This window comes from Podarcis erhardii (assembly GCF_964252035.2).
Source record: "Podarcis erhardii genome assembly, chromosome: 5".
In the NCBI taxonomy this organism is placed as follows: domain Eukaryota; kingdom Metazoa; phylum Chordata; class Lepidosauria; order Squamata; family Lacertidae; genus Podarcis; species Podarcis erhardii.
In genome coordinates this window covers 28,372,835-28,400,076 of record NC_138509.1, presented here as the reverse complement: position 1 = coordinate 28,400,076, position 27,242 = coordinate 28,372,835, and the positions used below count along the sequence as shown (strand labels likewise).

Below are 27,242 nucleotides of genomic sequence, written 5' to 3'. Positions count from 1 at the left end.
GCCAACCTGTGGCCCTCCGTTTATTGCTGGACTCTAGCTTTTATCAACCCCAGCCTGCAAGTGGTAAAAGCTCATGGGAGCTGCAGTCCAGCAACATCTGGAGAGCCATAAGTTCTACACATCAGACTGAGTATAACTTTTGCAGGTGCCTGATTAGTGCTAGTCAACATATGTAATAATTATCTAACCACTGTAGGTGTGTGCATGATAATATCATATGCCTGTGGTATATTTTCCCCTCCCTTCCAGTTTATTTATTGCTCTTCAGAACAGTTTAGGCTCTAAACCTGTAAAAGCAAAATTAATAGCAACAATAGATTTGGGCACTGACCTTTGAATCCCATATAGAATTGCCCTATAAATAGTTTTGATTTGCTACTTTTTTATATATTAAACTTGCACTGACAAAGTTGGCTGCCTTATGTCTGTATTTTCCTGGACGTTACCCAGGGGGTGGGGTAGGATTTCTGAAAGGTGGTGCTTTGTCCTGGATCTTAGGTAAGTCAAGTTATTAATTTTTGAAATATGGCAACCTTACCATGGAAAAGGCTGAAACTAACATTCCTGCAGGCAGCATATATTTTCTTTAGTAAACTAAGTATTTTTAAATAAATAAATAAATATCATCCCACAGTAAGCCAAGAGATCTGGTTCAATCTATTACGAATTGACTCTTTGTAACCTCTTAATCATAACCCACACACAATCAACTGGAGATATTCATTCATCCAAAGTTTAGAACTGTAATTGGAGTTACAAACATTGGTAAACTTCTTACAATCCTACTAGTAAATAACTATTTGACTGCAGACATTGCTTTTTGATCCATGCCACTTGTAAACTGTAATTAGACTTCATGCACCAATGACATTAGCATCATAAATGCTTACATACTGATTTTAAAATAATTAATTTTCTTTTACATCTTTCCTTTTACCATCTATTACTCTGCTATTGCTGTGTTTTTCAAATTGGGGTGTCTTAGGGTTCTTGGGCAGTATTATCAGACAGTTGTCAAAGAGAAAATCAAGGTGGACAAGGCTCTTTAAAATATTCTATCTTATCTGTCGGAAGCAGTAAGCTTCCAAATACCAGTTGCTGTGAATTGCAAACGGGGAGAAGGCTGGGGCACTCAAGGCTTGCTTGCAGGTTGGCTTGTGAAAAGAGAACGCTGGACAAGATAGATGGACCTGGTCCTCAAAGGCTTTCCTTATGTTCTTATGTTAACAGACAGAATGCTCTCCACCCCCATAAATTTTCAACGGCAGGGGAATGCTGCATTTTGTTTGGGGACACACTATCAGTTTATGCTGGATAACAATTATGCCCAACAGGCCAGACCAGTGACTGACTGACTGATTGATTGTATTTCTATGCCAGTGTTTTCATTGAGAGTGCATTCTAAAGCATGACCCCAATCTTTTGAAACACACAAGGCTTATATGGCAGGTGCCCAGGGCTTTGTTGGAAGGGCTCCCTGAAGTTAGAAAGCTATTAAGATAGCCACTGACACATTTCAAAAAAAAGAAAAGAAAAAAAGAGGGAAATTCATCACAAAAAAGGAAGACAAAAGAGGGCACAGAGTTGCACACAATTTGTGAAACAAAAGGTATTTTTTAGCAGTGCAGGCATAAGAAAGCAAAAGTGTTCTGGAGCTGTGTAGCAGAGATAATATGGGGACTTCTTCAGGCTGAACTCCACTTCGACCCTTAAGATGTTTATTACTGTCAGGGGCTCAGGAGCAGAGGCACAGGAGGGGGAGGAAATGGAGAGCGAGGGGGAGGAATCCGAGGGGAGCGTAGGAGATGACAGTGGCCCGAGGGATTCCATGAGCCTCTCCAGCGAATTGGAAGATTCACAGAAGGGGGCACCAGTGGCCAGGGGTAGGGGGTTCCCAAGGGGAATGCCCCAGGAGCAAGGGGGCAGCAGGGACTCCCAGAGCAGTAGTTGGAAATCAGGACCAGCTTCCCCACCAGAGCAGAGTGGGGGGGAAGAGCCCCAAGTATCGGGGCCAGTGCATTCCCCACCAGGGAGAGAAGACGAGGCAGAGCTGACCACGCCTCCATCGGAGAGTCGGACAACGGAGGGGAGGTCAGATCCGGCCAGTATCCCGGAAGAGGGAAGCAGTGACAGAAGTAGTGTAACGGTTAGGAGAAAGGTCACTGGGTTGGCGCGAGAGGCAAGTTCAAATGTACAGGAGCGCGGGACAGCAGAGAATGAGGATTGGGAACCGGGTCCTAAAGCCCGCCGGAGGCAGGGGGAGGAGCTAAGCGACTCAGCGTCGAAAGAGTCCAGAAAGGGCAATGCCCCAACGGGCAGGAGGACCCAGAGGAGGAGAGAGCAGCGGAAAAGGTGGAGCAGGGCTAGGATCTTAAACTGGTGTCAGAGGGGAGGAGACTCAGACGGGACTTCGCCGATCTAGGGTTTAAGACGTAGGGCTGCACGCTGTGGCTTTGAAATGGAAACTGAACTTCAATAAAGACTTTTGTACATTAAGACAGCCTAGCGTTGGTCCTCTGTGAGCTGGGACCTAGAGGCAGCTCTGACAATTACATTTTTGTCAAGGATAGATTATTGCAAGCATATGAAATTCAAACTTTACGCATATTGAGAATTTTGGTTGATGGGGAGAAATGCTTAGTTTTGTAACATGTAAAATAAGTCACACAACAATATTAATAATATAATTTAAGCCACAGTATAAACCTGTGGGAGTAAGTAATAATATTATCCTAATGGTGTAGGTATATTATTAATATATATATATATATATATATATATATATATATATATATATAAATATTGTAAGATTGTCTAATTTTTGTATGTTTCCCATGGAGTATATAAAAGCACTGTATAAAAAAAATTGAATGTGCTACTTTTGGTGTCTGGATGTGAAGTTAGAAATTAGTAATTTAAATAAAAATACAATACATCTCGCCATATTGAAGGATGAGACCTGCTGAGTTATATGACTTTCTGTCTGCTGCCCAGGTACCAGACATCTTCAAGGCCTCTGCTCTCCCTTCTTATGGTTCTTTATCTTCAAACTGGATATGGACTAGGCAGGTATTCAAACAATTTTAGATGAAAATAAAGTATCCTATTTTAACTAACATTGATTAATCTTCTTTTCATCCTCCCTTTCTAAGAGTAGGATCCTTAAAACTGTATGCATACTAACCTTTTAAGGACAGTTCTAAGAGAACAGCCATCTGTTCAATATGGTAGAGGTTGTGCTAATTAACCCACTTATATTCTATGGAAAAATGTTAGCTGCTTCAATATAATAATGGCTATGGATGCTAAAGTTTCTTGATTTAAGATGGAATCATAGACATACTTGCTAGAGATGCAGGCCCCATTGAACTCAGTGGAACTTATTTATGAGCAGACATGTGTAGTATTGTGCTATTAAACACACAGCTAACTATGAACAGATTTAGAGAGTGCATGGCTGGGGAGTTCTATTGTGCAAGCAGAAACTCTTGCACTAATAGAGCACATTAGCTGGGCACCACCCTATTTTATTTTCTTATATTCTGGCGTTCTTTCATCATAGAATCCAATGGCACATCCATGTGGTACTCAGGCAACCAACCACCCATTAAAACACTAACCAGACACATACCTGCTTTGCTTCAGCAAAGTAATTGTGTTGTGTGCTTTCAGACCATATTCTCAATAGGGTAGATTTTTTTCCTTCCTAAGAGAATTGATTGGGCAAAGTATTTACCTTTTAATGACCATTTTCCCTCCTCTGGTTTCCCCACTGGCACCAGTTTTTTGCCATCTGCTTCACCTTCTGCCTTCTTGGATTAGTTGCGGGTTGCCATATTTCAAAATGCAAAATTCCTGACACCCATAAACCCAAATTGTTGAGCTGTTTTGGGGAAACTGCCCCCAAAAATAGTGATTTAAAGCTTTTGGAGCTGTCTCCGCTCCTTTTTCCATCACGTTGCCATACATCCAGGTTTCCTTTTGCTGATTGGGCAAAATTCTCCCCTGACACCATTTTTATACCCGAAAGCCAGGACATGTCAAGAATTTTCTTGATGTATGGCAAGCCTGCCATGGAGTTTTCTTGGCAGGGATACTGGAGTGGCTTGCCGGTTCCTGCTCCAGGTGGATCAAGTTTGGTCAAAACTCTCCACTATGACCTGTCCATCTTGGGTAGCCCTGCACGGCATAGCTCATAGCTTCTCTGAGTTATTCAAGCCCCTTCGCCACGGCAAGGCAGTGATCCACGACGAACCTAGACAGCATCTTAAAAAGCAGAGACGTCACCTTGCCAACAAAGGTCCGTATAGTTAAAGCTATGGTTTTCCCAGTAGTGATGTATGGAAGTGAGAGCTGGACCATAAAGAAGGCTGATCGCCGAAGAATTGATGCTTTTGAATTATGTTGCTGGAGGAGACTCTTGAGAGTCCCATGGACTGCAAGAAAATCAAACCTATCCATTCTTAAGGAAATCAGCCCTGAGTGCTCACTGGAAGGACAGATCCTGAAGCTGAGGCTCCAATACTTTGGCCCCCTCATGAGAAGAGAAGACTCCCTGGAAAAGACCCTGATGTTGGGAAAGATGGAGGGGCACAAGGAGAAGGGGACAACAGAGGACGAGATGGTTGGACAGTGTTCTTGAAGTTATCAGCGTGAGTTTGACCAAACTGCGGGAGGCAGTGGAAGACAGGAGTGCCTGGCATGCTCTGGTCCATGGGGTCACGAAGAGTCGGACACGACTAAACGACTAAACAGCAACAACAACAATGGCAAGCCTAGCATGGGTGAGCCCACTCAATCAGGGACCATGCAGGGAACAGGATGATATTACTCCTACTCCTACTACTACTACTACTACTACTACTACTACTAATTTATTAAATTTGTATACTGCCTTCAGGGCTGTTCACAGTGTTATAAGGTTAGTCACAATCAGTTAATTAGATTGGGATGCAAGATGTCAACACTAATGGCAATAAATATTACTGTGGGGGTTATCGCTTTTGTTTGTTATTATGATATGTATTTTTGTGTTTTTATTATTGTAAACTGCCCTGTGATCTTTGGAAGAAGGGTGGTATAGAAATTAATTAATTGAATGATTAAAAATGAGGACGTTACTGAGTATGTGAATATTTTTTGCAAGGAGTGCTAAAAGATTTCAAAAGAGGGTGTTTTTTAGCATTGCTGAAAATATTTATGAAAGGCTAAGTTGTTTCAACTCTAATTCTAAACATTTGCATAATGGCAGTCCTAACACATTGCGGGAAGGTCGGAGCAAGCACATTATCTATAAATGGTCAGACACCAGGGAGTTCATTCTTATCCTCTCTGAGATATTTCAAGTTAAGAAAAGTCAATGGGCTGTATACAATGCTAGTCCTACTTGGAGGAGATTCATTGGAATTAATATACACGACTAATTTTAGGTTCACAAATTTCACTGAAAACAACAATAGAGTTCCAGACTTGAGTTGATGACAATGAATTCAATGGGTGTATTCTGAGGGAAAAGACAACAGAATTCCAGATTTGAATTGATGACAATGAGTTGCACCAGCATCTACAGAAGAACATAAGAAAAGCCTGCTGGATCAGGCCAGTGGCCCATCTAGTTCAGTATCCTGTTCTCACTGTGGCCAACCAGATGCCTGTGAGAAGACAACAAACAGAATGCAAGCTCAATGGCACTCAGCCCACCTGTGATTCCCAGCAACTGGTATTCAGAAGTGTACTGCCTCTGATAGTGGAAGCAGAACATAGCCATCATGGCTGGTAGCCACTGATAGCCTTATCCTCCATGAATTTGTTTAATCCTCTTTAAAGCCATCCAAGTTGGTGGCCACCACTGACTCCTGTGGGAGCAATCTTCACAATTTAACTATGTGCCACATGAACAAGTACTTCCTTTGATATGTCCTGGATCTTCTAAAATTCAGCTTCATTGGATTCAGGAATTCTAATGTAATGGGAGAGATCGAAGCTTTTCTCTATCCCTTTCACTATGCCATGCATACAAAGGCTGTTGTCTGTTCGTGCAAAAGTCTTACCAGTCCAATTACATTTCCCTTTATTATACATCCTTCTGTATGAATATACTTTCTTTCCTGGATTATAAACTCTGACTATTTTCAATGCTTATCTTGCTAAATTGTGTTTACCTACTGTGTGAACAAAAAAATGATATTCAATTTGTTTAAATGGGAATAAAATCCTTCCATTAGTAGTTTCAACTTCCTGGAGAAAACTGAGTTACCTTTTATAAAGGCACCAGAAATGGTTCCATCAGTTTCATAATAAACTTTTGGTAATCCAAATCCCATTATCAGAAGGGTCAGAAATCCAGTTGCCTGATTCACAAATTACTTTTAAACTACTTCTGACATAAATAATAACAATTTAATTGCTAGCACATTGGTTTTCCTTGACTTTGAATTTTGTCATTAGAACACATGGCATCCCGTATCAGCATTATGATATACAGGTTTGAAAGTTAACTAGGGCTAAAATGAGTTAAATGACTTCCTAAAATTCTCCACATTATCGTGGGTGGTGAAATTGGGATGGCTCTCTAGAGCAGTGTTTCCCAACCTTGGGTCTCCAGCTGCTGTTGGACTACAATTCCCATCATCCCTGACCATTGGCCTTGCTAGCAAGGGGTGATGGGAGTTGTAGTCCAAAAACAGCTGGAGACCCAAGGTTGGGAAACACTGCTCTAGAGCAGTGTTTCCCAATGTTGTGCCTCCAGCTGTTTTTGAACTACAACTCCCATCATCCCTGACTAGCAAGACCAGTGGCAAGGGATGATGGGAATTGTAGTCCAAAAACAGCTGGAGGCACAAGGTTGGGAAACACTGCTCTAGAGAATATGTTTGTGAGGGTGAGATGATGTTCTCCAACTTTTTGGCACCCTTAATGATGACAAACTTTAAGGGTGCCAAGAAGCAATGGGTTCAGAGATGATGATGATAAATTTTATTTATATCCCGCCCTCCCCAGCCAAGACCAGGCTCAGGGCAGCTAACATCAAATATATAATACATTAAAACATAAGATCAAACAATCGGTTGAAATACAGCTTAAAATCAGATGGCAACCCACAAATTATAACTATAACTATGGTGTTGAGAACATTAAGTGCTCACCAGGCCCGGATATTTCTGCTGGTCTCATATGAGCCAGTGAGAAGGGTTAGAGGCGCCCCTTACATGCAAGGTCTTGTAAAAAAAAAGGGGGAGTCAGACTGGACCCAGACCAAAGGCCTGGCGGAACAGCTCTGTCTTGCAGGCCCTGCAGAAAGATGTTAAATCCCACTAGGCCATGGTCTCTTGCAACAGAGCGTTCCACCAGGCTGGGGCCAAGGCCGAAAAGGCCCTTGCCCTAGCCGAGGCCAGCCTAACCTCCTTGAGGCCCGGGACCTCCAAGGTTTAATTATTTGTGGACTGTAAGGTCCTCCGTTGGGCATACCAGGAGAGGCGGTCCCATAGGTATGAGGGTCCTAGGCCATATAGGGCTTTAAAGGTTAAAACCAGCACCTTAAACCTGACCCTGTACTACACCAGGAGCCAGTGCAGCTGGTGTAGCACTAGATGAATGTGATCCCACGGCGAGGACCCCGTAAGGAGACTCTGCACCCACTCAAGTTTCTGGGCCAGCTTCACGGGCAAGCCCGCATAGAGCAAATTACAATAATTGAGCGCAGAGATGACTGTCGCATGGATCACAGTGGCAAGACCAGGGCAGGAAAGGTAAGGGAACAACTGTTTGGCACGGCGGAGATGGGAAAATGCCTCTTTTGCTGTAGCTGCAATCTGCGCCTCCATAGAGAGGGAGGCGTCAAAGGTTACACCCAGACTCTTGTGCTCCCACAAAAGATGGGAGTTGGCCTCCCAACCCCATGTCGTCCCAACGCAACCAGAGAAATGGAAGGAGCAGCGTTGGCACCCATTGCTTCCTTCAACAACATTTTAGTGTAACTGGATTCATGGTTGCATTCCAAAGTCTCACATGGTGAAACTGGGGAGGCCATTTTTCAGATTTTTTTCCAGGTGTTAAGTAAAATCCTCTAACAACTCAGGAAGAGCTTCAAAATGAATGTTAAAAAAAACAACAACACATGCCAGACATCATTTCCTGAGATATTTCAGCTGAGCCCTATTTGAAACCATACCTGCTTCATATAGAAGGAAGTTGCTAAAGTATTTGGACACACGGAACAGGCAGGTAGTGTGCCTTGAATCAAAGATGTACTAGAAGTGGGGATAGATTTCACTTAAATCAGGATCCCAACTAGAAATTCAGGTTTTGATTTGGTCCAGAATGAACCCATCAGTATCAAGAGAATTCTCTTCGGTTCTGGACAGAAACACTAGATTCTACAATCCATAATAATAATAATAATAATAATAATAATAATAATAATAATAATTTATTTGTACCTCGCCCATCTGGCTGGGTTTCCCCAGCCACTCTGGGCGGCTTCCATAAAAACCAGAAATACACTAAAATATCACAGATTAAAAACTTCCCTGAACAGGGCTGCCTTAAGATGTCTTCTGAATGTCAGGTAGTTATTTATCGCTTTGACATCTGATGGGAGGGCGTTCCACAAGGCGGGTGCCACTACCGAGAAGGCCCTCTGCCTGGTTCCCTGTAGCTTTGCTTCTCGTAATGAGGGAACCGCCAGAAGGCCCTCGGCGCTGGACCTCAGCGTCCGGGCAGAACGATGGGGGTGGAGACGCTCCTTCAGGTATACTGGGCCGAGGCCGTTTAGGGCTTTAAAGGTCAACACCAGCACTTTGAATTGTGCTCGGAAACGTACTGGGAGCCAATGTAGGTCTTTCAAGACCGGTGTTATGTGGTCTCGGCGGCTGCCCCCAGTCACCAGTCTAGCTGCCGCATTCTGGATTAGTTGTAGTTTCCAAGTCACCTTCAAAGGTAGCCCCACGTAGAGCGCATTGCAGTAGTCCAAGCGGGAGATAACTAGAGCATGCACCACTCTGGCGAGACAGTCCGCGGGCAGGTAGGGTCTCAGCCTGCGTACCAGGTGGAGTTGGTAGACAGCTGCCCTGGATACAGAATTGACCTGCGCCTCCATGGACAGCTGTGAGTCCAAAATGACTCCCAGGCTGCGCACCTGGTCCTTCAGGGGCACAGTTACCCCATTCAGGACCAGGGAGTCCTCCACACCAGCCCGCCCCCTGTCCCCCAAAAACAGTACTTCTGTCTTGTCAGGATTCAACCTCAATCCATTAGCCGCCATCCATCCTCCAACCGCCTCCAGGCACTCACACAGGACCTTCACCGCCTTCACTGGTTCTGATTTGAAAGAGAGGTAGAGCTGGGTATCATCTGCATATTGATGGACACCCAGTCCAAACCCCCTGATGATCTCTCCCAGCGGCTTCATATAGATGTTAAAAAGCATGGGGGAGAGGACGGAACCCTGAGGCACCCCACAAGTGAGGGCCCAGGGGTCTGAACACTCATCCCCCACCACCACTTTCTGAACACAGCCCAGGAGGAAGGAGCGAAACCACTGTATAACAGTGCCCCCAGCTCCCAGCCCCTCTAGACGGTCCAGAAGGATGTTATGGTCGATTGTATCAAAGGCCGCTGAGAGATCCAGCAGAACTAGGAAACAGCTCTCACCTTTGTCCCTAGCTCGCCGGAGATCATCAACCAGCGCGACCAAGGCAGTTTCAGTCCCATGATGAGGCCTGAATCCCGATTGGAAGGGATCCAAATGTTCCGCATCCTCCAGGCGTGCCTGGAGTTGTTCAGCAACCACGCGCTCAATCACCTTGCCCAAGAATGGAAGATTTGAGACTGGGCGATAGTTGGCCGTACTGGCCGGGTCTAAAGATGGTTTTTTAAGAAGCGGTTTGATGACCGCCTCTTTCAGCGGATCTGGGAATGCTCCCTCACAGAGGGAAGCATTCACCACCCCGCAGAGCCCATCGCCCAGCCCTTCCCGGCTTGCTTTTATTAGCCAGGATGGGCAAGGATCCAGGAGACAGGTGGTTGGTTTCACGCGTCCAAGCAGCCTGTCCACATCCTCGGGGGTAATGGATTGAAATCGATTCCATGCAACTTGACCAGACAGAGCTCTAGCACTCTCCCGCCCCAGCCCTGCTCCCACGGTGGTGTCTAGCTCCTTCCGAATATGAGTGATTTTATCTGCAAAAAACTTTGCAAAATCGTTGCAGGAGATCTTGGGGTCTTTACAAAGCCCCGGTGGTAAAGGTGGTTCCGTTAAATTACGAACCACCTGAAAAAGTCTCCTGCTACTATTTTCTGCAGATGCAATAGAGGCGGTGAAGAAAGTCTTCTTCGCCGTCGCTATCGCCACTTGGTAGGCTCGACGTTGAGCTCTAACCTGTGTCCGGTCAGATTCGGAGTGAGTTTTTTGCCACCGACGCTCTAGCTGTCTCAGCGATTGTTTCATCGCCCTCAGCTCCGAAGAAAACCACGGAGCTGTCCGGGCTCCATGCAATCAGAGAGGGCGCTTCGGAGCCAGACAGTCGATAGCCCTGGTTAACTCCGCATTCCAGCGGGCCACCAGGGAATCAGCTGAAAGGCCATCAACATGGGATAAGGCATCCCCTACCACTCTCTGGAAACCATTTGGATCCATTAAGTGGCGGGGGCGGACCATCCGAATTGGTCCCACCTCCCTGCAGAGGGGAAGGGTCGCGGAGAAGTCCAGTTGCACCAGGAAGTGATCTGACCATGGCACTTCTTTTGTTTCACTTTTACTTAGTGTCAGATCACCCACGTCACTAGAGGTGAACACCAGGTCTAAGGCATGTCCATGACTATGAGTTGGGCCAAACTTATTCAGGGACAGCCCCATGGAGGCCATGCTTTCCACGAAGTCCCGAGCAGCCCCTTGTAAGGTCGTGTCGACATGGATGTTAAAATCCCCTAGGACAACCAAACTAGGTGTCTCCAGGAGAAAATCCGCCACGACCTGAAGCAGCTCAGACAGGGAATCCTTGGTGCAGCGGGGAGGTCGGTACACCAAAAGGAATCCTGTACTGCCCCTATTGCCCAACTTCCAGAACATGCACTCAGAAAACTGGATCTTCCCAGTAGGACGCCTGGTGCAAGCTAGTGACTTCCTAAAAATCACTGCAACCCCCCCCTCCCCGCCCACATGACCTGGGTTGCTGTGCGTAAGAGAAACCTGGTGGGCAAGCAGCGGCAAGGACAGGCCCATCTGCTTCCTCCAACCAGGTCTCTGTCACACATGCCAGGTCAAGTCCTCCATCCATAATCAGGTCGTGGATGGCAGTGGTTTTATTCATCATTGACCTGGCATTACACAGCAACACCTTCAGGTCATGTAGGTTTCCCCTGTTGATTCCAGTATCCATCCGATCAAGGCCAGACCCGGAGGCAGGGATAGTCTTCAAACAACGACTAAACCTGCCTCCTCGGTAATGACATGGTCTGGTCTTAGCGTAACTCCGCCTCCTGCCCATGATCACCGAGATCGGATGTCCCAGTGCTTCCCCCCCGTGGAACTTGTCCCAGCCATCGTGATGGCTGGGGCCCCACTCCCAGGCAGCCCTGATCTAGCCCCTTCAAAACAAAACACAAACTATACAGAACCAATAAAACAACAACAACAACAACAAAAAGGAACAGAACAATTATACTAAAATTAATCCCCAACCAAATATCCATCCCACCCCACCCACCCCCAGATCCACTTTGGGGTCTGTGTGTTATAGGAGTGGAATGGTTCCATCCTTGACTCCACCAATGCTTATTGGCCTACAACCAAACAGCGAGTTATTCCCCTTTCTAAGTTATACCCAACTTCTTCACAGACTTGCACATCTATCTGCTTGTGCCATTTGCTACTGTGAACCTTCAGTGAACAACCTTTAGAGGTTTTCTAGCAACTGAAGGTGAAACAGTTAACTGACAACAATAAGAACAAAGTCCCTGAGGAAATGCAACTGAAGGGTTATGATGCAAGTTAACCTCTGCTGGAAATAAAGTACTTCCCTATCAACCATTCAAATCTTGCTGGACTATCCATAATTGTTTAGCAAGGACTTATAGATAAAAGAGTATTCACAGTGATGACTGTATATTCAATGAAATATGTTCCTTCTACAACATAGGCAGTCATTGTAATATATATTTTTCACGTTCACCAGTGAGTGCTCTATTGTTATGGTACCATAGTCAATAAATGAAAGCACCCCCATAGGTTTTTGGCTAGTGTTTTCTGACAGCATATGGATAAAACAAACATGATATATTGAATGCTCAGATAATACTGGAGATTAGAAAAATAAGTGGTCAGCTCTGCAAACCACAGATTATGACTGAGTTTAAACAACATACTTACTTTCTTTTCTTTTTTTTAACATAATTTTTATTAACAGGCCAATCATATCACATTATTTCAAATCACATTAATTCCAAATTATACAGCCGAATTTTTCAATTTTGTTGGGGGTACCCATACATCAAGCTCCGGACGAGAATCCAAACATCACTTCTATTACTGCATTAATTAAACAGTTCTATCCAGTTCTATCCAGTTCTATCCAGATAGTCTCTTTTTTACTTTCTTCATTCTTGTTGTTGTCATATATTCCTTTCTTTGCGATCTCTGATAATCTTCACAGGCAGGTTAAGAACAAACATTGTCTGCGTGGGTTTTACGCACTCCATAAGTCATATTTCATAGGGACAGCCGCCATTCCACTCCTACTTCGAAAATTTATCTTCGGTCTGCCCATTAGTTGTCACAGGCTTGTAAAATATCTCCTAGAGGGCTCTGCAAGGTTAAAGATCAAATTCCAAACATCGTTCACTTTCAAGCAGTCCTGGTTCTCCTCCCCCTGTCTTTCTTAAACAAGCCTGTCTTGTGAGACGCCATTTTAAAACTGCGTCATAAAATTTTCCATTCTCCGATCTTTACCAATCCTCTCTTCATTCATCATTAATTCATCCCACACAGTTTTTAGATTCCTGCTTGTGTAGTAAAATACGGTGGTTCTTTTTTCTTTGGGGTGGAGGGTTATTTATGCTCATATAATATAAAGAAAGAAAAGTTTTTCCTCTACCCCACCTTCTTAGCTCCAAACATACCCATCTCTTAATGGCGCTTCGTCTCTTGATTTATGTGTCTTTCGCCCGCCACTCCAATCCCAGAAATCCATTAATCAGCAGTATTATCTCCTGACCTTTGCTTGACATATGTGCCTTAACATCTCCAATTATATATTTCCAATTATATTTTTGTGTTAAAGCAAGCCAGCATGCGCAAACTGGAGACGGCATCCGGGAAGAGCCGAACACACCAAGGGCTTAGCCAAGTGACCGGCGCACCCCCTTCTTTCGAGTCTGGGGGTGCATTGTGGCCACCGCTGGCAAGGCAGTCCCCCCCCATATCCTTGGGGGGGGGAGAAGACTGCATACTTCCCATAGCAGCCTCTTAATTACCTCGTATGGGTCGGAGAGATGTTATTGTCGGCCATCTTCCAATGCACCACCTGGTGGCCTCCCACAACATACTTACTTTCATGCCCTTTTTGTTGTCAAAAAGCATACCTGTTCTTGATAATCTGCTTACATCCATTGTGATCATATTTGTGTCATACCAATGTTGTTCCATTCATTTTCTGTGTTTCCTCAATGGCTGTTCTTCTTTGTACCATTTTCACTTCTGTCCCCTTGCTGGCCATGGCCTGATTTGTTCTCACTTATGTTTAATCTGATCAGCTGCAGTAACCTCCATGGTTTTATCAGTGATGTCACAATGCTCTGTTTGCCATGATGGTGTCATCATGGATCCTGATAAAGTCAGAGTGAAGGCAGTGTGGGCAAAGATGAGGAAGAATGGTGCCCAAAAGCATCAGCATCAAAGAAGAACTGAACAGCATCAAGGCAATTGATGAAATGGGTAGTTGTGGGTAATTAGTTTGGCTGTACTGAATATGCAAATTTCAGAGCAATATTAGAGAATTTTCAGTGCAACTCTACCACATATTTGTATTAGAAATACTCCAACAGTTGTGTGCATCACAGATGAGTGTCTGTAACCACATTATATGCCAGGCCAACAAATTTAGCAAGATAAATGTAGCCTTGCAATTTATCAACATGCATAAATCAAATGTGTACCCAATATCCCCCTAAAGGATATTGGGGAAATAAGCAGCTGCCTAGATGGATTATTGTAGTGTGTAATGCAGTAAAAAAGAGTGGCAACCATGATCACTGACACAGAATTATAGCAGGGGATATTCCAAAAGGGAATGAAAAATTATTGCTAAAATTGTAATTGTCTTTTGAAATCTCATCATTCGAATCACAAACAACACACATTTGGAAAGGCTCAGTCATGGACAATAAAAATACTATGCACAGAATGGAACAGAAACAATTAGCGTGATTTATACTGGCGCGAACAGTAATTTGGACCAGTTGCTTCTCCTTCAAATAGTCTAGAAGGACAAAAGAGGAGAAACGAATATCAAACAGATGGGAGGTAGTTTGGAAGGGAGGGTAAATGTTAAATTACATAGGTTCCTTCCTTCTCCATTTGAAGGTTCTGACATATTTGACAAAATGTGTCAAATTTGTGGAATGCTTTCCCCAGGGAGGTTTGGCTGGGGTCTTCATTATACACCTTTAGGCACCAGGTGAAAACATTTGTCCAGGTGAAACCCAGACCCTTGGCTGATTGACATCCCAATGCCCTTTTAAATATGTTGTGGGTGATTATTGGCTTGTTGTTCTTAATTTTATTATGTATTTTGTGGGTTTTATATAGTAATTTTATGTTGTGCACTGCCATGAGACCTATGGATAAAGGGTGATATACTTTATCTATGTTATATTATAAATGTGTTATATAGATATGTAATTTGCCACTGTTTTGTTTCCAAACAATGACACTTTTAGAAAATGTTCTCATAAGATGAACCCTGCTCACCCTTTTCCATCTGTGTGGACCAATTTTAATCAATGCTTTATGGAGGGCTGTTGCGAGGGCTAAAGCTGCAGTCCTAACCCCTTGGCTTTCAGTGCCATATCCTCAACCCCACCACTTTCACTGACTAGAATGAATGGAGGGGGGTGGGAAATCAATGAAACCAAAAGCTGCAATCCGACCCCCACTTACTTGGGAGTAAGTCTCACTGAATTCATTAGGATTCATTTCTGAGTAGACATGTTTAGTATTATGCTGTGGGGAATTAAATTCATTTCCTGAAACTAGGTTGTTCACTGGAGTCTTGGTACAATATTGTAATTTGTTACAAAACCTTCCACTGTGGAAAAATAGAATATGAATTGCATTTACTTATTTATTTATAGTTTAATGAAAAATGTTAAGACTTTATGTCATTAAATTACTCTATATTCAGAAAGCTTGTGAAGTTTGTTGCCAGCTAATGAAACAATTGTCTAAGGAGAGGCAGCATTTATTTTCTATAACACTTTAGGGAAATGTGGAAAAAACTTAGCTCTAGATTAAGAATGAAGTTTAATCTCTTTACTACAATTGCTAAACTCTCCGTAATATATAAAGGAGGCTAGGACTACATTCCCTTAGGCAACCAGAGAGCAACAGGAATGTGCATTCAGTTTTAGTTAATACAATAACGAAAACTAAATTAGTCACTTTCAATTTAATTAATGCTAAAACAAAATAGAAAGCAAACAAAATTTTGTTGGATTTCATTATGGTTTCCTAGCTGCCTAACATGAGGTAGGGATGCAAAGTTATGCAACAATGTAAGAGGGGGCCAGAGAAAGAGGGGATTGGTGAGAGCAAGAATCACAGTGACTGGCATTGCAAATACACTAGGGATCAGGTAAAAGGTAAAGGGACCCCTGACCGTTAGGTCCAGTCACAGACAACTCTGGGGTTGTGGCACTCATCTTGCTTTATTGGCTGAGGGAGCCGGCATACAGCTTCTGGGTCATGTGGCCAGCATGACTAAGCCACTTCTGGCGAACCAGAGCAGCGCACGGAAACGCCGTTTACCTTACCGCTGGAGCAATACCTATTTATCTACTTGCACTTTGACGTGCTTTCGAACTGCTAGGTTGGCAGCAGCTGGGACAGAGCAACGGGAGCTCACCTTGTCGGGGGGATTCGAACCGCTGACCTTCCGATCGGCAAGCCCTAGGCTCAGTGGTTTAACCCACAGCGCCACCTAGGGATCAGGTAAGGTAAAGGTAAAGGTACCCCTGCCCGTACGGGCCAGTCGTGTCCGACTCTAGGGTTGTGCACCCATCTCACTTAAGAGGCCGGGGGCCAGCGCTGTCCGGAGACACTTCCGGGTCACGTGACAAGCGTGACGAAGCTACTCTGGCGAGCCAGCACCAGCGCAGCACACGGAAACGCCGTTTACCTTCCTGCTATAAAGCGGGACCTATTTATCTACTTGCACTTAAGGGTGCTTTCCAACTGCTAGGTGGGCAGGAGCTGGGACCGAACGACGGGAGCTCACCCCGCCACGGGGATTCGAACCGCCGACCATGAGATCGGCAAGTCCTAGGCACTGAGGTTTTATCCACAGCACCACCCGCGTCCCTAGGGATCAGGTAGTAACACACAAAAGAGCTTTGTTCAACTTGAGGGAGGACATTATGAAAGCTATCCCTAAAGGGAACAGATGCTCTCAGCTCCTGCTTGCTGCTAAGACCAGAGGGCCTGGCACATTCCAGCATTTGCTTCCCAAAACATAACCCTACTCCTTTCGATATTTTGGTATCTGTATTCCATTCCTTCCCAGGAGCAGATGATGTGGTGGGAATATTTTCCCCTTTAGTAGTTGAGGATGGCTGCATCCCACGTCTCCTCACCTTGCCCACTGCTTCTCAACTGTGACATACCTAGGGATCCTTAAGAGAGCTCTTACTCCTCTCTGCACCCTGACCTCCAGCTTTGTCCCCATCCTCTTCCCCACAAAGTTCTGCAAGGGCAACACTAAGACTAAGAAGGAGGAAGCTGATAGGCAGTGCTATCCCTGGACTGCTTTTAAGTAAGAAGGTCTACTCTGCTGAATTTTTGCCTGGCACACAGCTATCAGAGGCACAGAAATTCTGCTGTCCCCCAATGCCAACCCCAAGGTGTAAAAAGAGCTCAGGTTTCATGAATTATAAACCAGTTCTGTTAGTGCAGCTCTTTTAGCAATTGATCTTAGGTTGACATTATGTTCATCTATGCAAGACCAAGCATAGTATTTTAGATGGCGGAGGCAGCTGCTTGATGTCAATTTTTTTTTTAAAGATTTACAGCAACCAAGGTTCGGGTGCCAATACAAGATCAAACTGTTAAAAAGACAGCAATGTATTCTAAGAGCATGTGTTGTAGTTATTCATTCATACCTCATAATAACTACAGTAGGGTTATCAGCACAGGTCAAACAGGCAACCTTTTCTTTTCTTTTGAGCAAAATGGATTTGATCTTTTCATACAAATATCAGCTTCCTCATTTAAGAGTTTATACTAGTGGCAATAATTCACTCTCAAGAATCCCCCTACAAGCATAATAACCCCTCCCTCCATGTTGCTGCTACTATCAATTTAACCTGTCCAATGCATTCCCCTTAAACAGTGGCAAACTTTGGGTTCTCAAAATTCAGTGGCACCCTGTGCAATGCAAAAAATTGGCACCCCATGTTCCATTCTACAGCATTTTTGTGTGGCCAGTGTTGGCCAGTACCCAGTGTGGCTACACTGGTCATGCTACCTTAAAACTGTTTCTGCCCCTTTTTGAAAAAAACCAACACACTAAGGGAGCATTCCTGCACACAAGAAGCTGGCATAAAGCAATCCTGTATGAATTAAGTTTCACCAATTCAAAACCCACTGCTGCTGCTACTCTGCCAAAGCCTGGCAGGGAGAAAACAATATTTTGAACTGGTGATTTACGCCAAGTATATACACTACTGCCCCGTCTTAGCTACACTAAAATCCTGGACTTCTCAATTATTTCCTCTACGCAACAATCATTTCTCTACCAGGGAAGAAGAACATAGAGCTTCAAAATGAACCAGGATGGCATTTTTGAGTGAACCAAGCAATCCTTCTCCATTATGTGACTCTAAAGAAAATCTGGAATGATACATACACCAAAGAAGATCTAGAAATGGCTCCAAAATGAACCAGAAATTTCCTTCTCCATCGTATTTAAAGGCTGTTTTGGAAAATCTTTTGGGGTTCTTTCCTTAGGCTTGTACACTTCTATATTTTCTCTATAGCATCCATCAAGAAGTATCCAGGGAGTGGGGAACGTTTTTTCATCCCAAGGGCTGCATTCTGCCATGTGGCTAATCACCTGGGGCATCGTGCCAGTGGTGAGTGGGTGACTAGTCATAGTTAAGATTTATCCACAGTTTAGGATTCATATGACATACTAAACTGTGGTTGATCTAAAATGGGAGTGGAAGCTCCTGACCTCCTCATGGCAAGTTGGTGAAGAGAGAAGTGCATGTGACAGAAGCTCACTGCAGCTTGTTTGCCTAATGAGAAATCATGCTTTTGCTTTGTGGACAATGCAGCCATGTTTGTTATTGAATCATGCCTTGAAAGCTACAGCACAAAAGTACAAAGTGAAATACTTCAGTTGCTGCTGAGATCATCAATGTTCATGAGTGCACACACTAATTTCTCACTTGAAGGGCTTCCAGTTGACCTTGTAGCCTTATGAAGGAAAAGCCAGAAGCATCTGTTTCAAGTGCTTACTGCAAGAATGTACTTAAGTTGTCAGAGACAACTGCTTGCTCAAGATTTATTATTAGTGACCAGGAGTTCCTTTAATCACTGACACTACACATTAAAAATAATCTGGGAAGGAGTGATGGGTAGAAAATGAAGATACTGTCACAAGGTCATGGTCAGATGTCATAAAATTACACGCAATGCCATTAAGGAAAAAAACACAGGTGAGGGTCATGTCTTAAACTGCAATTGTCAAAAGGAGGATATCATTAACACCAAATTTCCATAATAATTGTAATGAGTTCTACTTGACATGTTTAATAATTCTCTTTTGAAGTTCTTGTTTCTTTTTGGTACTATTCAAATAATGGCAATTACAAGTGACTTGATGTGGCCACAATTCTGGACTCCCCAACCAGAATGTACCACTGTCAGGATCCCCCCCAGAAACCCACTTTCAGTGTGCCAGAGGGCCTAAGCTTGTCCAGTGGAATTTTTGTTAACAGATTCATTAACAGCACAATTTCACTTTAAGCAGGGCTTTTTCAGCCGGAACTTGCTGGAACTCAGTTCCAGCACCTCTCAGGTGGCACCACTGCCATTGTAAGAGAACAAGGGAGGTGTTCATGGTGAGTTCTGGCACCTCTTTTTCTAGAACAATGGCATTAACTTTAAATAAACTTACTATATGCATCTATGTTGTTTTTTTCTCCTGACCATCTCAAAGGAACCCATGACAGTGTGTGTGTATGAATGATGCAATACAATATTTAAAGCATTTAAAATCAATCAAAGGTATCCAAAAACAATAAACACAGTAGGATATTAAACAAATTTTAAAATAGATGTAACAAAATCATGCATCTGGATAGGCCTACTGAAACATTAAAGTTTCTAAAAAGCATCTAAAAAGTGTAATGAATGCACCTGTCTAATGCCAATAAGGCAGGATTTCAGAGCAAATACAGAACAAATATTGTGTGGCACTTGTAAAAGTGCAAGTTCTGCAGATAGAAGTGATTGAGTTGGCATGTATGGGGTAAGGCAATCTCTTAACTAAACTGGTCCCAAGCTGTTGAGACTTTTATGTGCCAATTGTAGCACCTTGAACTCAACTTAGTAGCAAACTTGAACTTACTGTAAGAATCCCAAAGCTCACTTTGCTGGCCAAAGATGTAGATGGAAGGAAATCTGCTTCATAGTTCATTTTCAATGGATTCCTCCGACATCTCTAGCTCAGAGCAAGTCTTTGATATACAACATTTAGGAAATCTACTAGAACCAAATGTGTGCATTCTTCATTTCCTAGAAAAAAAAATGCAGTGAGTCAGGTGCTGTTAAAAGGTTTTGCAAATCATAAACATGACTTATAATGTTTCTCAGGCATGATATGTACCACTTAAAGCCTCATTTGGTGGAAACTTTTCTTAGGCCTTTTATCATTCAAGCATGCTAATGAGGGACCCCAGTAGATTAGTGAGTAGCCTAATAACGCAATGGTCTATTTCAGTCATCCTTTGAAACCATCTTTCATTGGAGTCAAGTAAACCTCTGCATTTTAATCACCCGCTAATGAATTTGCAGACATGTGCACCCTTTTGAACTACGGTATACAGGACAGCTGCGATTATTTTAAAGATATTATGCCAAATTTATATAAACATTGGCAACAGAATGACAATGTTTTTCAGTGTCTTACAGAAAGGCCTTTTATGCATTTGGCAAGCAGTATACATGTATGTGTATTGGCAAGTCATCCTGCAAACTTGTTTGAAGGGAAAGGTTGACTTTTTAAAAAATTAAAAGAAAATCAAGTAAATAAAATAAAAAATCCTGCTTTAGATTCAGGGTTCCTTATTCCTTTTCCTCCAACTTAAACATAGAAAAGCCACGTCAGCCAGATGCCTCGATGCTCATATATAGATATAATGAAATAGTATCATCACCCCCGCCAAGTAGGCCATTAGCTGAGAAACCCACACAACCAAGAGCAGTCTCTAGAAGGAACTATCAGTGCTCAGGGGCCTTTATGATTCACTGCAATGACAAGGACAGCAGTGCCTGTGTCTTCACAATGAATGCAAGAATTGCCTCTGATGTTGCAGCTAATACAGAAGCTTTTGAATACTTAATAGCTCACCAGGAGCATTGGAATACCTATGGAACTCTGATGTCTTTTACAAGAACTTTACTGAGCATTAGCATCTTTTATAGATACCCCAATTCTCTTCCTTGATATGTCAAAACAAATTCAAAATAATGAGGAATTAATTTCCCCCCACCATTGTCAGGCTTTGTGTTTGCCTCTTTAAAGTGTTGCATTTCAAGCACTCCAGGATTTCCCCCTGTAACTGAGTCTTAAGGATCAAGTTTCAAATTAATTATATTGTATTCACTGAATCCCTGCTACGCAAATTCAATATTATGCTTCCTTTTTCTAGTTAGGCTCCTAATTTCTCACTCACACAATTTGCCCAAACCATTATCTTGTATTGACATAGCTTGGCAAGTGGTGCTATGCAAAATATTTTATTACTTGAAGGTTTTCAATATAATACAAGCTTTGCTACAGTGGTTTTTATATTATTTGCTTGATCATGGCCATACCAGTATTTCCAATTAATTTGTTGCACCAGCAGGTGCGATTAAACTGAAAATATATAAACTGAATAAACTGGGACACAGTTTATATGATGAAATTGACTGGTGTGGCAAGGGTTAGAGAGAGCAGGCAGATCAACAAACTTATTATTGAAAAATGAAGCATGCATGTCATGTGTTCTTCATTAGAGGTTGAATGGCCACCTGTCAGGGATTCTTTAGGTGTGATTCCTGCATTGTAGGGGGTTGGACTAGATGACCCTGGTGGCCCCTTCCAACTCTACAGTTCTATGATTCTACGACTAGATGAGCCACTGGCCTGATTCAAAGGGCTATTCTTATGTGCTTACATTGGAATAGACTTACTTAAAGGCCTGGTGCCAAGTCCCACAGATTTCAAGAGGGTTTTTGTCACAAGTAGCTTTTGTTGGATTTCTGCCAGAGTAGCATTTGAATTCCTACTTTCAAAGTAAAATGAACCAGCACCGGGAGAGCATTAGGTTAATAACATGGGGCTGCTTTTTCACTCCTCTTGGGATGCAGAAAAGAACAGCCATATTTCTGAAGAAAGGAGAACGAAATCCAAAGGTTCTTGCCCTGGTAAGATGAATGCATTTCCTGATCTAATTAGAAAACTTCAGTACTTCAAAAGTCCATTTTATGAAGGGATTAGTCCCCACGCCACCAGCAAAAAAAACTAGTGCCATTCCTCATTGACACAGTTCATCCACGTGGTCCTTTTACAAGCTGCTCTGATGAGGTGCAAAACATATTTAAGAGTAATCCAATTGTAGAATTGAAGAGTTGGAATCATAGAATTGCTTAGTTGGAAACCTTTGCCCAGTGTGGGGCTCGAACCTACGACCCTGATATTAAGAGCCTTATGCTTTACTGACTGAGCAGCATCCTGTTCTCACAGCAGCCAACCAGATGCCCCAATGGGAAACCCATAAGCAGGACATGAGCCCGAAAGAACTCTCCCTTTGCTTTGAATTGTGATATAGTTATAGCTATGTTTTGCTGGAGTATTTCCCCCTGCTACATGCCCCTTAATCTGTTTGTTTCACAGTTGGAAAGAATCATTAGTTAATGTAAGAATCATTAGCCATCTATCTATTAACTAGCTGATTAAAGTTACACATGCCTAATCATCAAAACTGTGGCATAGCATTTTTTTAAAAAAACCCTCACAATTCTTAACAAATGTTATCAATCACTGTATTCTAAAACATTAACATGTTAATATCTTTTGTCCTTCTGCATCACAGTAACACACCAGAACTAAAATTGCCTTTTAAAAAATGCAAGTGTGCCCTTAGCTCACAACCCTACCTATTAGAATTTCCCTCACCGATAAAAATTGATCCCCATAAATTCATCAAGTGAGTTAGGTACTAATGAAGTCAGTTAAAGTTTGGAGCCCTAGTGGTTTTTAAAAACAAAACAAAAGCTTGCATTGCGAAGAAATAATGGGAAGAAAGAAATGAGAATTCAGAGTCACTGAATCTATCAAAGCATGAATATAACTATGAGATAAATAATAATACTTAACACTTTCTATGTCTTTGAGCAGGTCTAGGTTTTTTAAATAGATAGCATATTAGTTTTTATATTTTTACTGTAACATAGTATCAACTATTCACACACATCCCTTGTTCCCTCCCACAATGCAGACAGTAGTAGTAGTTTCATTTCTGTTATCCCTTTATCTCCCACTGTTTACAGCCTTGGAAGTTACTCAGCTAGCTTTACCAGATCAGTTTTCCTTTAGATAGGAATTACTGGGGACTTAAATGTAACACCTGTTTATTTTAAAGCTGAATCAAAGTTATCTGGTGAGAATGGTTAAAATTTGGGGAGCAAATATCCCAAAGCCAACACCCAATGTCGTCGTCTTCTTCCTCTTCTTCTTCTTCTTCTTCTTCTTCTTCTTCTTCTTCTTCTTCTTCTTCTTTTTTGAAGCAGCAGCTGCCAATTTTGTGGCAGAAGTGGCACTTCTCAAAGTGGCTGGTGACCAGTAGTGGTTGTTTGGGTGGGGCATCATTGCTTACCTGGCTTCTTAATGCAGAGGTCACTGCCAGTAAAAGAGAGGGAGAGGAACAGGGATGAGGTGGTGGACATGTCAGCAAAGCGCAGCTGCCTCAGTGGAAGCAGTGGATTGTTCTGCCGCTGCACCACAAAGCTCTCCCTGCTGCATCTCCCCACTCTCTTGGCTTCTGGCAGTGTCTTCCGCATTGGGAAGCTAGGTGAGCATTGCCGTCCCACCCTGCTGTGCTCTGCCAACTGCTAATGCTGTTAGCTGCTGGAATCCACAATGATGATATGTAACCACATGGCATAGCTCCAAGAGGACTTCTGCCTAGGTTTGTGTGGTATTTGCAGTCACTCCAAAAAGCACTGCTGCCAGTGCTGGTAAGGCGTACGTTTCCCCAGAGTATGTATGCAAGCAGGTGTGGGTTCTTTTCCACTTCATTGCCAGAAAATGAAAGAAAGGAAACATCACCAACAGCCTAGCTCATCTTTTGAGGCAATTTTTGAAAGAGAATGTAAGTGTAGGATTTATTGCAGAAGAGAAAATGGAAGTAAAAGGGTATAGAAACACTTCTTGTTAACAGAGTGGTATTATCAAGACACCCCACTCAGTTGCCTATCATATTTCACATCTGCCAATAGATAAGCTGTGCAATTATGAACTTCAGCATTCAACTTTTCCAAGCAGGTATGTGAGTGAAGATCATGGAGGTTTCCCCCTACTGAATAATGTAAATCAAGGCACCCTGTGGCTAAAATTTGTTCTTAAAAAAACCAAATTGATTCTCCTGTGATTTGGCCTACCACTGTTTTTCTGTGAACAGAAATACATTCCTAAATCATGCTGACATTTGTGTCTTAGTTTTATTTGTACTGCTTAAAAAAATAACCTCTAAGACTTCATATATCAATCTAGAGTTGCTTGGCTCCTTCTGTCACAAAAAAGAGGGGAGCTTGTTGCTATTGATTCTTTATTGCACACTACAGACTTCTACATTTCATACATTAATGTAGAATTCCTTTAGTCATTGTTCCCTACTGTCCTGAACAGGGGGAGGCATTTGGTATTACCTTTGTAATAAAGCTGCTGTTATTAGAGAAGAGAAATGAGACCAGCAATCACAGGCATCATAAATATGAATGGATATTTGTGCGTGCACACAAACAAAGTAAAGTATGGAAGCTTTTAGACTTTTTTTATATAAAAAAAATTCCTCGGATAGGCAGCCCAAGATTTGTGAAGCATACATATTAGATCCCAGTGACTAGAGCCAAATCTGGCTCGACAGAAACTGGCAATTGCCCCATTTATCATGCTAAAAACCAGGGCAGCACATCCTGTATCTCTGCTTGAGGTGTAACAGGAAGTGCCATTCTGCTCTGCCACTGTTGCCATCACTTCTGCTACCACTACACTTGCTGCTACTGCCGCTGCCACTGTCAACACTGCCTGCTCTGCTGTCATGTGCCCTGTTGCACTGACTGCTGGCGGAGAAGCAATTTTGAGTGAGATCTCAGCCCAAATGACATGATATTGATTAAAATCAGCACCAGTCACAGCAGTGCTCCTCTACACTAGCAGATGCAGTGGGGCACCTGCAGGGGTGTCAGCTGGGAGGCATCTGCTGCCTGGGGCAGCAGCCTCACTCTGCCTAATGGCTGGGCCAGCTCTGCTAGTCTCCATCTCCTCCCTGACTAGGTTGCTCCATGCTGTGATGACATAAACAAGTCTGCTGGATCAGGCCAAATATTCAACTAGTGCTGCAATCTGTTCTGACCGTAGCCAACCAGATGCCCATGGGAAACCTGCAAGCAGGAGCTAAGTGCAACCGTCTCTCCTCACTTGTGATTCCTAGCAGCTGGTATTCAGAGGCACACAGCTTCCAACAGTGAGGGTGGAAGATAGCCATCACAGCCAGTGACTATTGATAGCCTTATCTCCCATGCATTTGTCTAATCCTCATCCAAGTTAGCGGTCATGAAACGTTATCTCGTGGGAATGAACTCCCTAGTTCAACTACATCCTGTGCAAAGGAATTATTTTGTTTGTCCTGAACATGCCAACATTCAGATTGCACTATCCTAGTTAGCACCCCTATTCTCTGCTTCGGGAGAAGAGTGCAGTGTACATGGAATGAGCATCCACAGAGCTGATGACAAAGCAATTCAGCTATTAGTTTTCACAAACAGCAGAGGAGGTTCTTAAATCTGCTTCTGGGCTTTGCTGTTGACATCTCACATGAGGAGATGCTTCTGCATACAAAAATATCCCCTCAAAACAAGCATACAGAACCAAAAGCCACTTCGTGTTCTGTTTGTGAAAAGGAGGCTGCAGTCTGTGTGAGGGGAGGGAAGAGTGTGTTCCTTCAGCTGCCGCATATGGCATGGCTTGCTTGAATGAGTCATCTGGAGTTGTTTGCCTTGCGAGTCATTCTGGCAGGTTCACTCATTATCTGCTGTTGCTTTGGCTAACAATGGACAAACTCTCGCCAGATCAGTTTGCATTTGGGGTATTTTCTTCCCAGCCTGGAAAATAGCTTGATTGACTGTACACCAATCTGAGACTCAGTCTCAGTCCTGCACACCGGACTGAAATTCGCCCGCTCATTGCCCAACCCACTAACCTAGCTGGGCAGTGGCGGTCTCACCAAAGAGCTTCATCTCTCCTTCCACAGTCCCTCCTGGAATTCTAATAACTGGAGTCAAGACTGGACATCTTGGTAGCAGGGTGCCCTCTGTGTACATTGCTCTCCCACAACACAATACTAACCCATTATGGCAATAAATATATTTCATTTCAGCAAGCAATTGAACACTAATTGATGTCCAAATCTGTTACCAAGTTTCATGGAGAAACGTGGTACACTGCACTTTTCTTGTTTCTTTTTTTAAAAAACTGAGTACCGTAACTTTATTGATGTGATATCTTATTGATTTTATGTCTTGCAAACCTCCTGAAGGCTTTTGATGCCATGCTGGTGGGCTATCCATTTGAAAATATAATAAGTGAATGAAACATGCTTGTCATTGCTCATGTAAGTAGTTGGAATAAAATCGGAAAGGGACAAACAAACTCATAGCCTCTCCAATAATCATATTCAGGTCTGTGGGATTAAAGGTATGAAATATCCTGGATGCTTCAAAGGGAGCCACATGTTCTCTTTTGGGGACAGGGGGCGATCACAAGATTTTGAAACTCCAGATTTCAGGAGCCGGGTAATTTACCAATGAGGAATGCATTCTTACCGGGCAGAGGAAGGTATTTTAGAACTTGAGAAAAATGCAGCAGAGTGTCGTGGGTGACTAAGATTTACTCAGAGTAGACCAAATAAATTAGTGGCCAGGTTTAACTTGAATCCACTAATTTCAACAGGCTTACTTTGAGAAAAAGTTAGCTGAAAACAACCAGGTATCTTTTCTGCATGCACACTGCTGTTCATTCCAGTGGTTTCATAGGTGCTGCCTGCCCATCCTGTAATTAATTCTATGGCTCCAGTCATGTGCAGTTGATTTCTGTGGGGCCCTCATCTACCTTCATCTTTGGGGGAGACAGCTGTGCAAAGATGTTTCTTTCTGACAGCCTGCTTCATGGCACTGTCCACCACTGCAGACTCAGCTGTAGTTTATTGATACAGTGCTTTGAAGGTTGGGACCATGAGTAAATTTTATCTAGGGGTTTTATCTGTAGAATATTGATGTGAATCTGGCTTGCTGCAATATAAATATAAAGGTAATATACACCTCCACTCTCCTGATGAGAACAAACAGTAAATATTTCACATTCTGCATCTGCCCTTATCTTCTTTCTGGCTCACAGGAAACATCCAGGACAGTATAGTCTAGCATAATATAGCGAATCCAAAGTATAAGTGAATGAGGTTTCTGATGGCAGTTTGTGTGATAA

General features: G+C 43.0%; 1 long non-coding RNA gene across 1 annotated transcript in view; it reads right to left on the bottom strand.

Moving 5' to 3' along the window:
• The window catches only part of LOC309342496, a 578,273-nt gene that overhangs the window by 249,442 nt on the left and 301,589 nt on the right, over positions 1-27,242 (bottom strand). The window contains exon 8 of the long non-coding RNA XR_014156853.1: positions 19,845-20,011. This is a non-coding gene — a long non-coding RNA (uncharacterized lncRNA). The remainder of the gene's footprint in view (positions 1-19,844; positions 20,012-27,242) is intronic.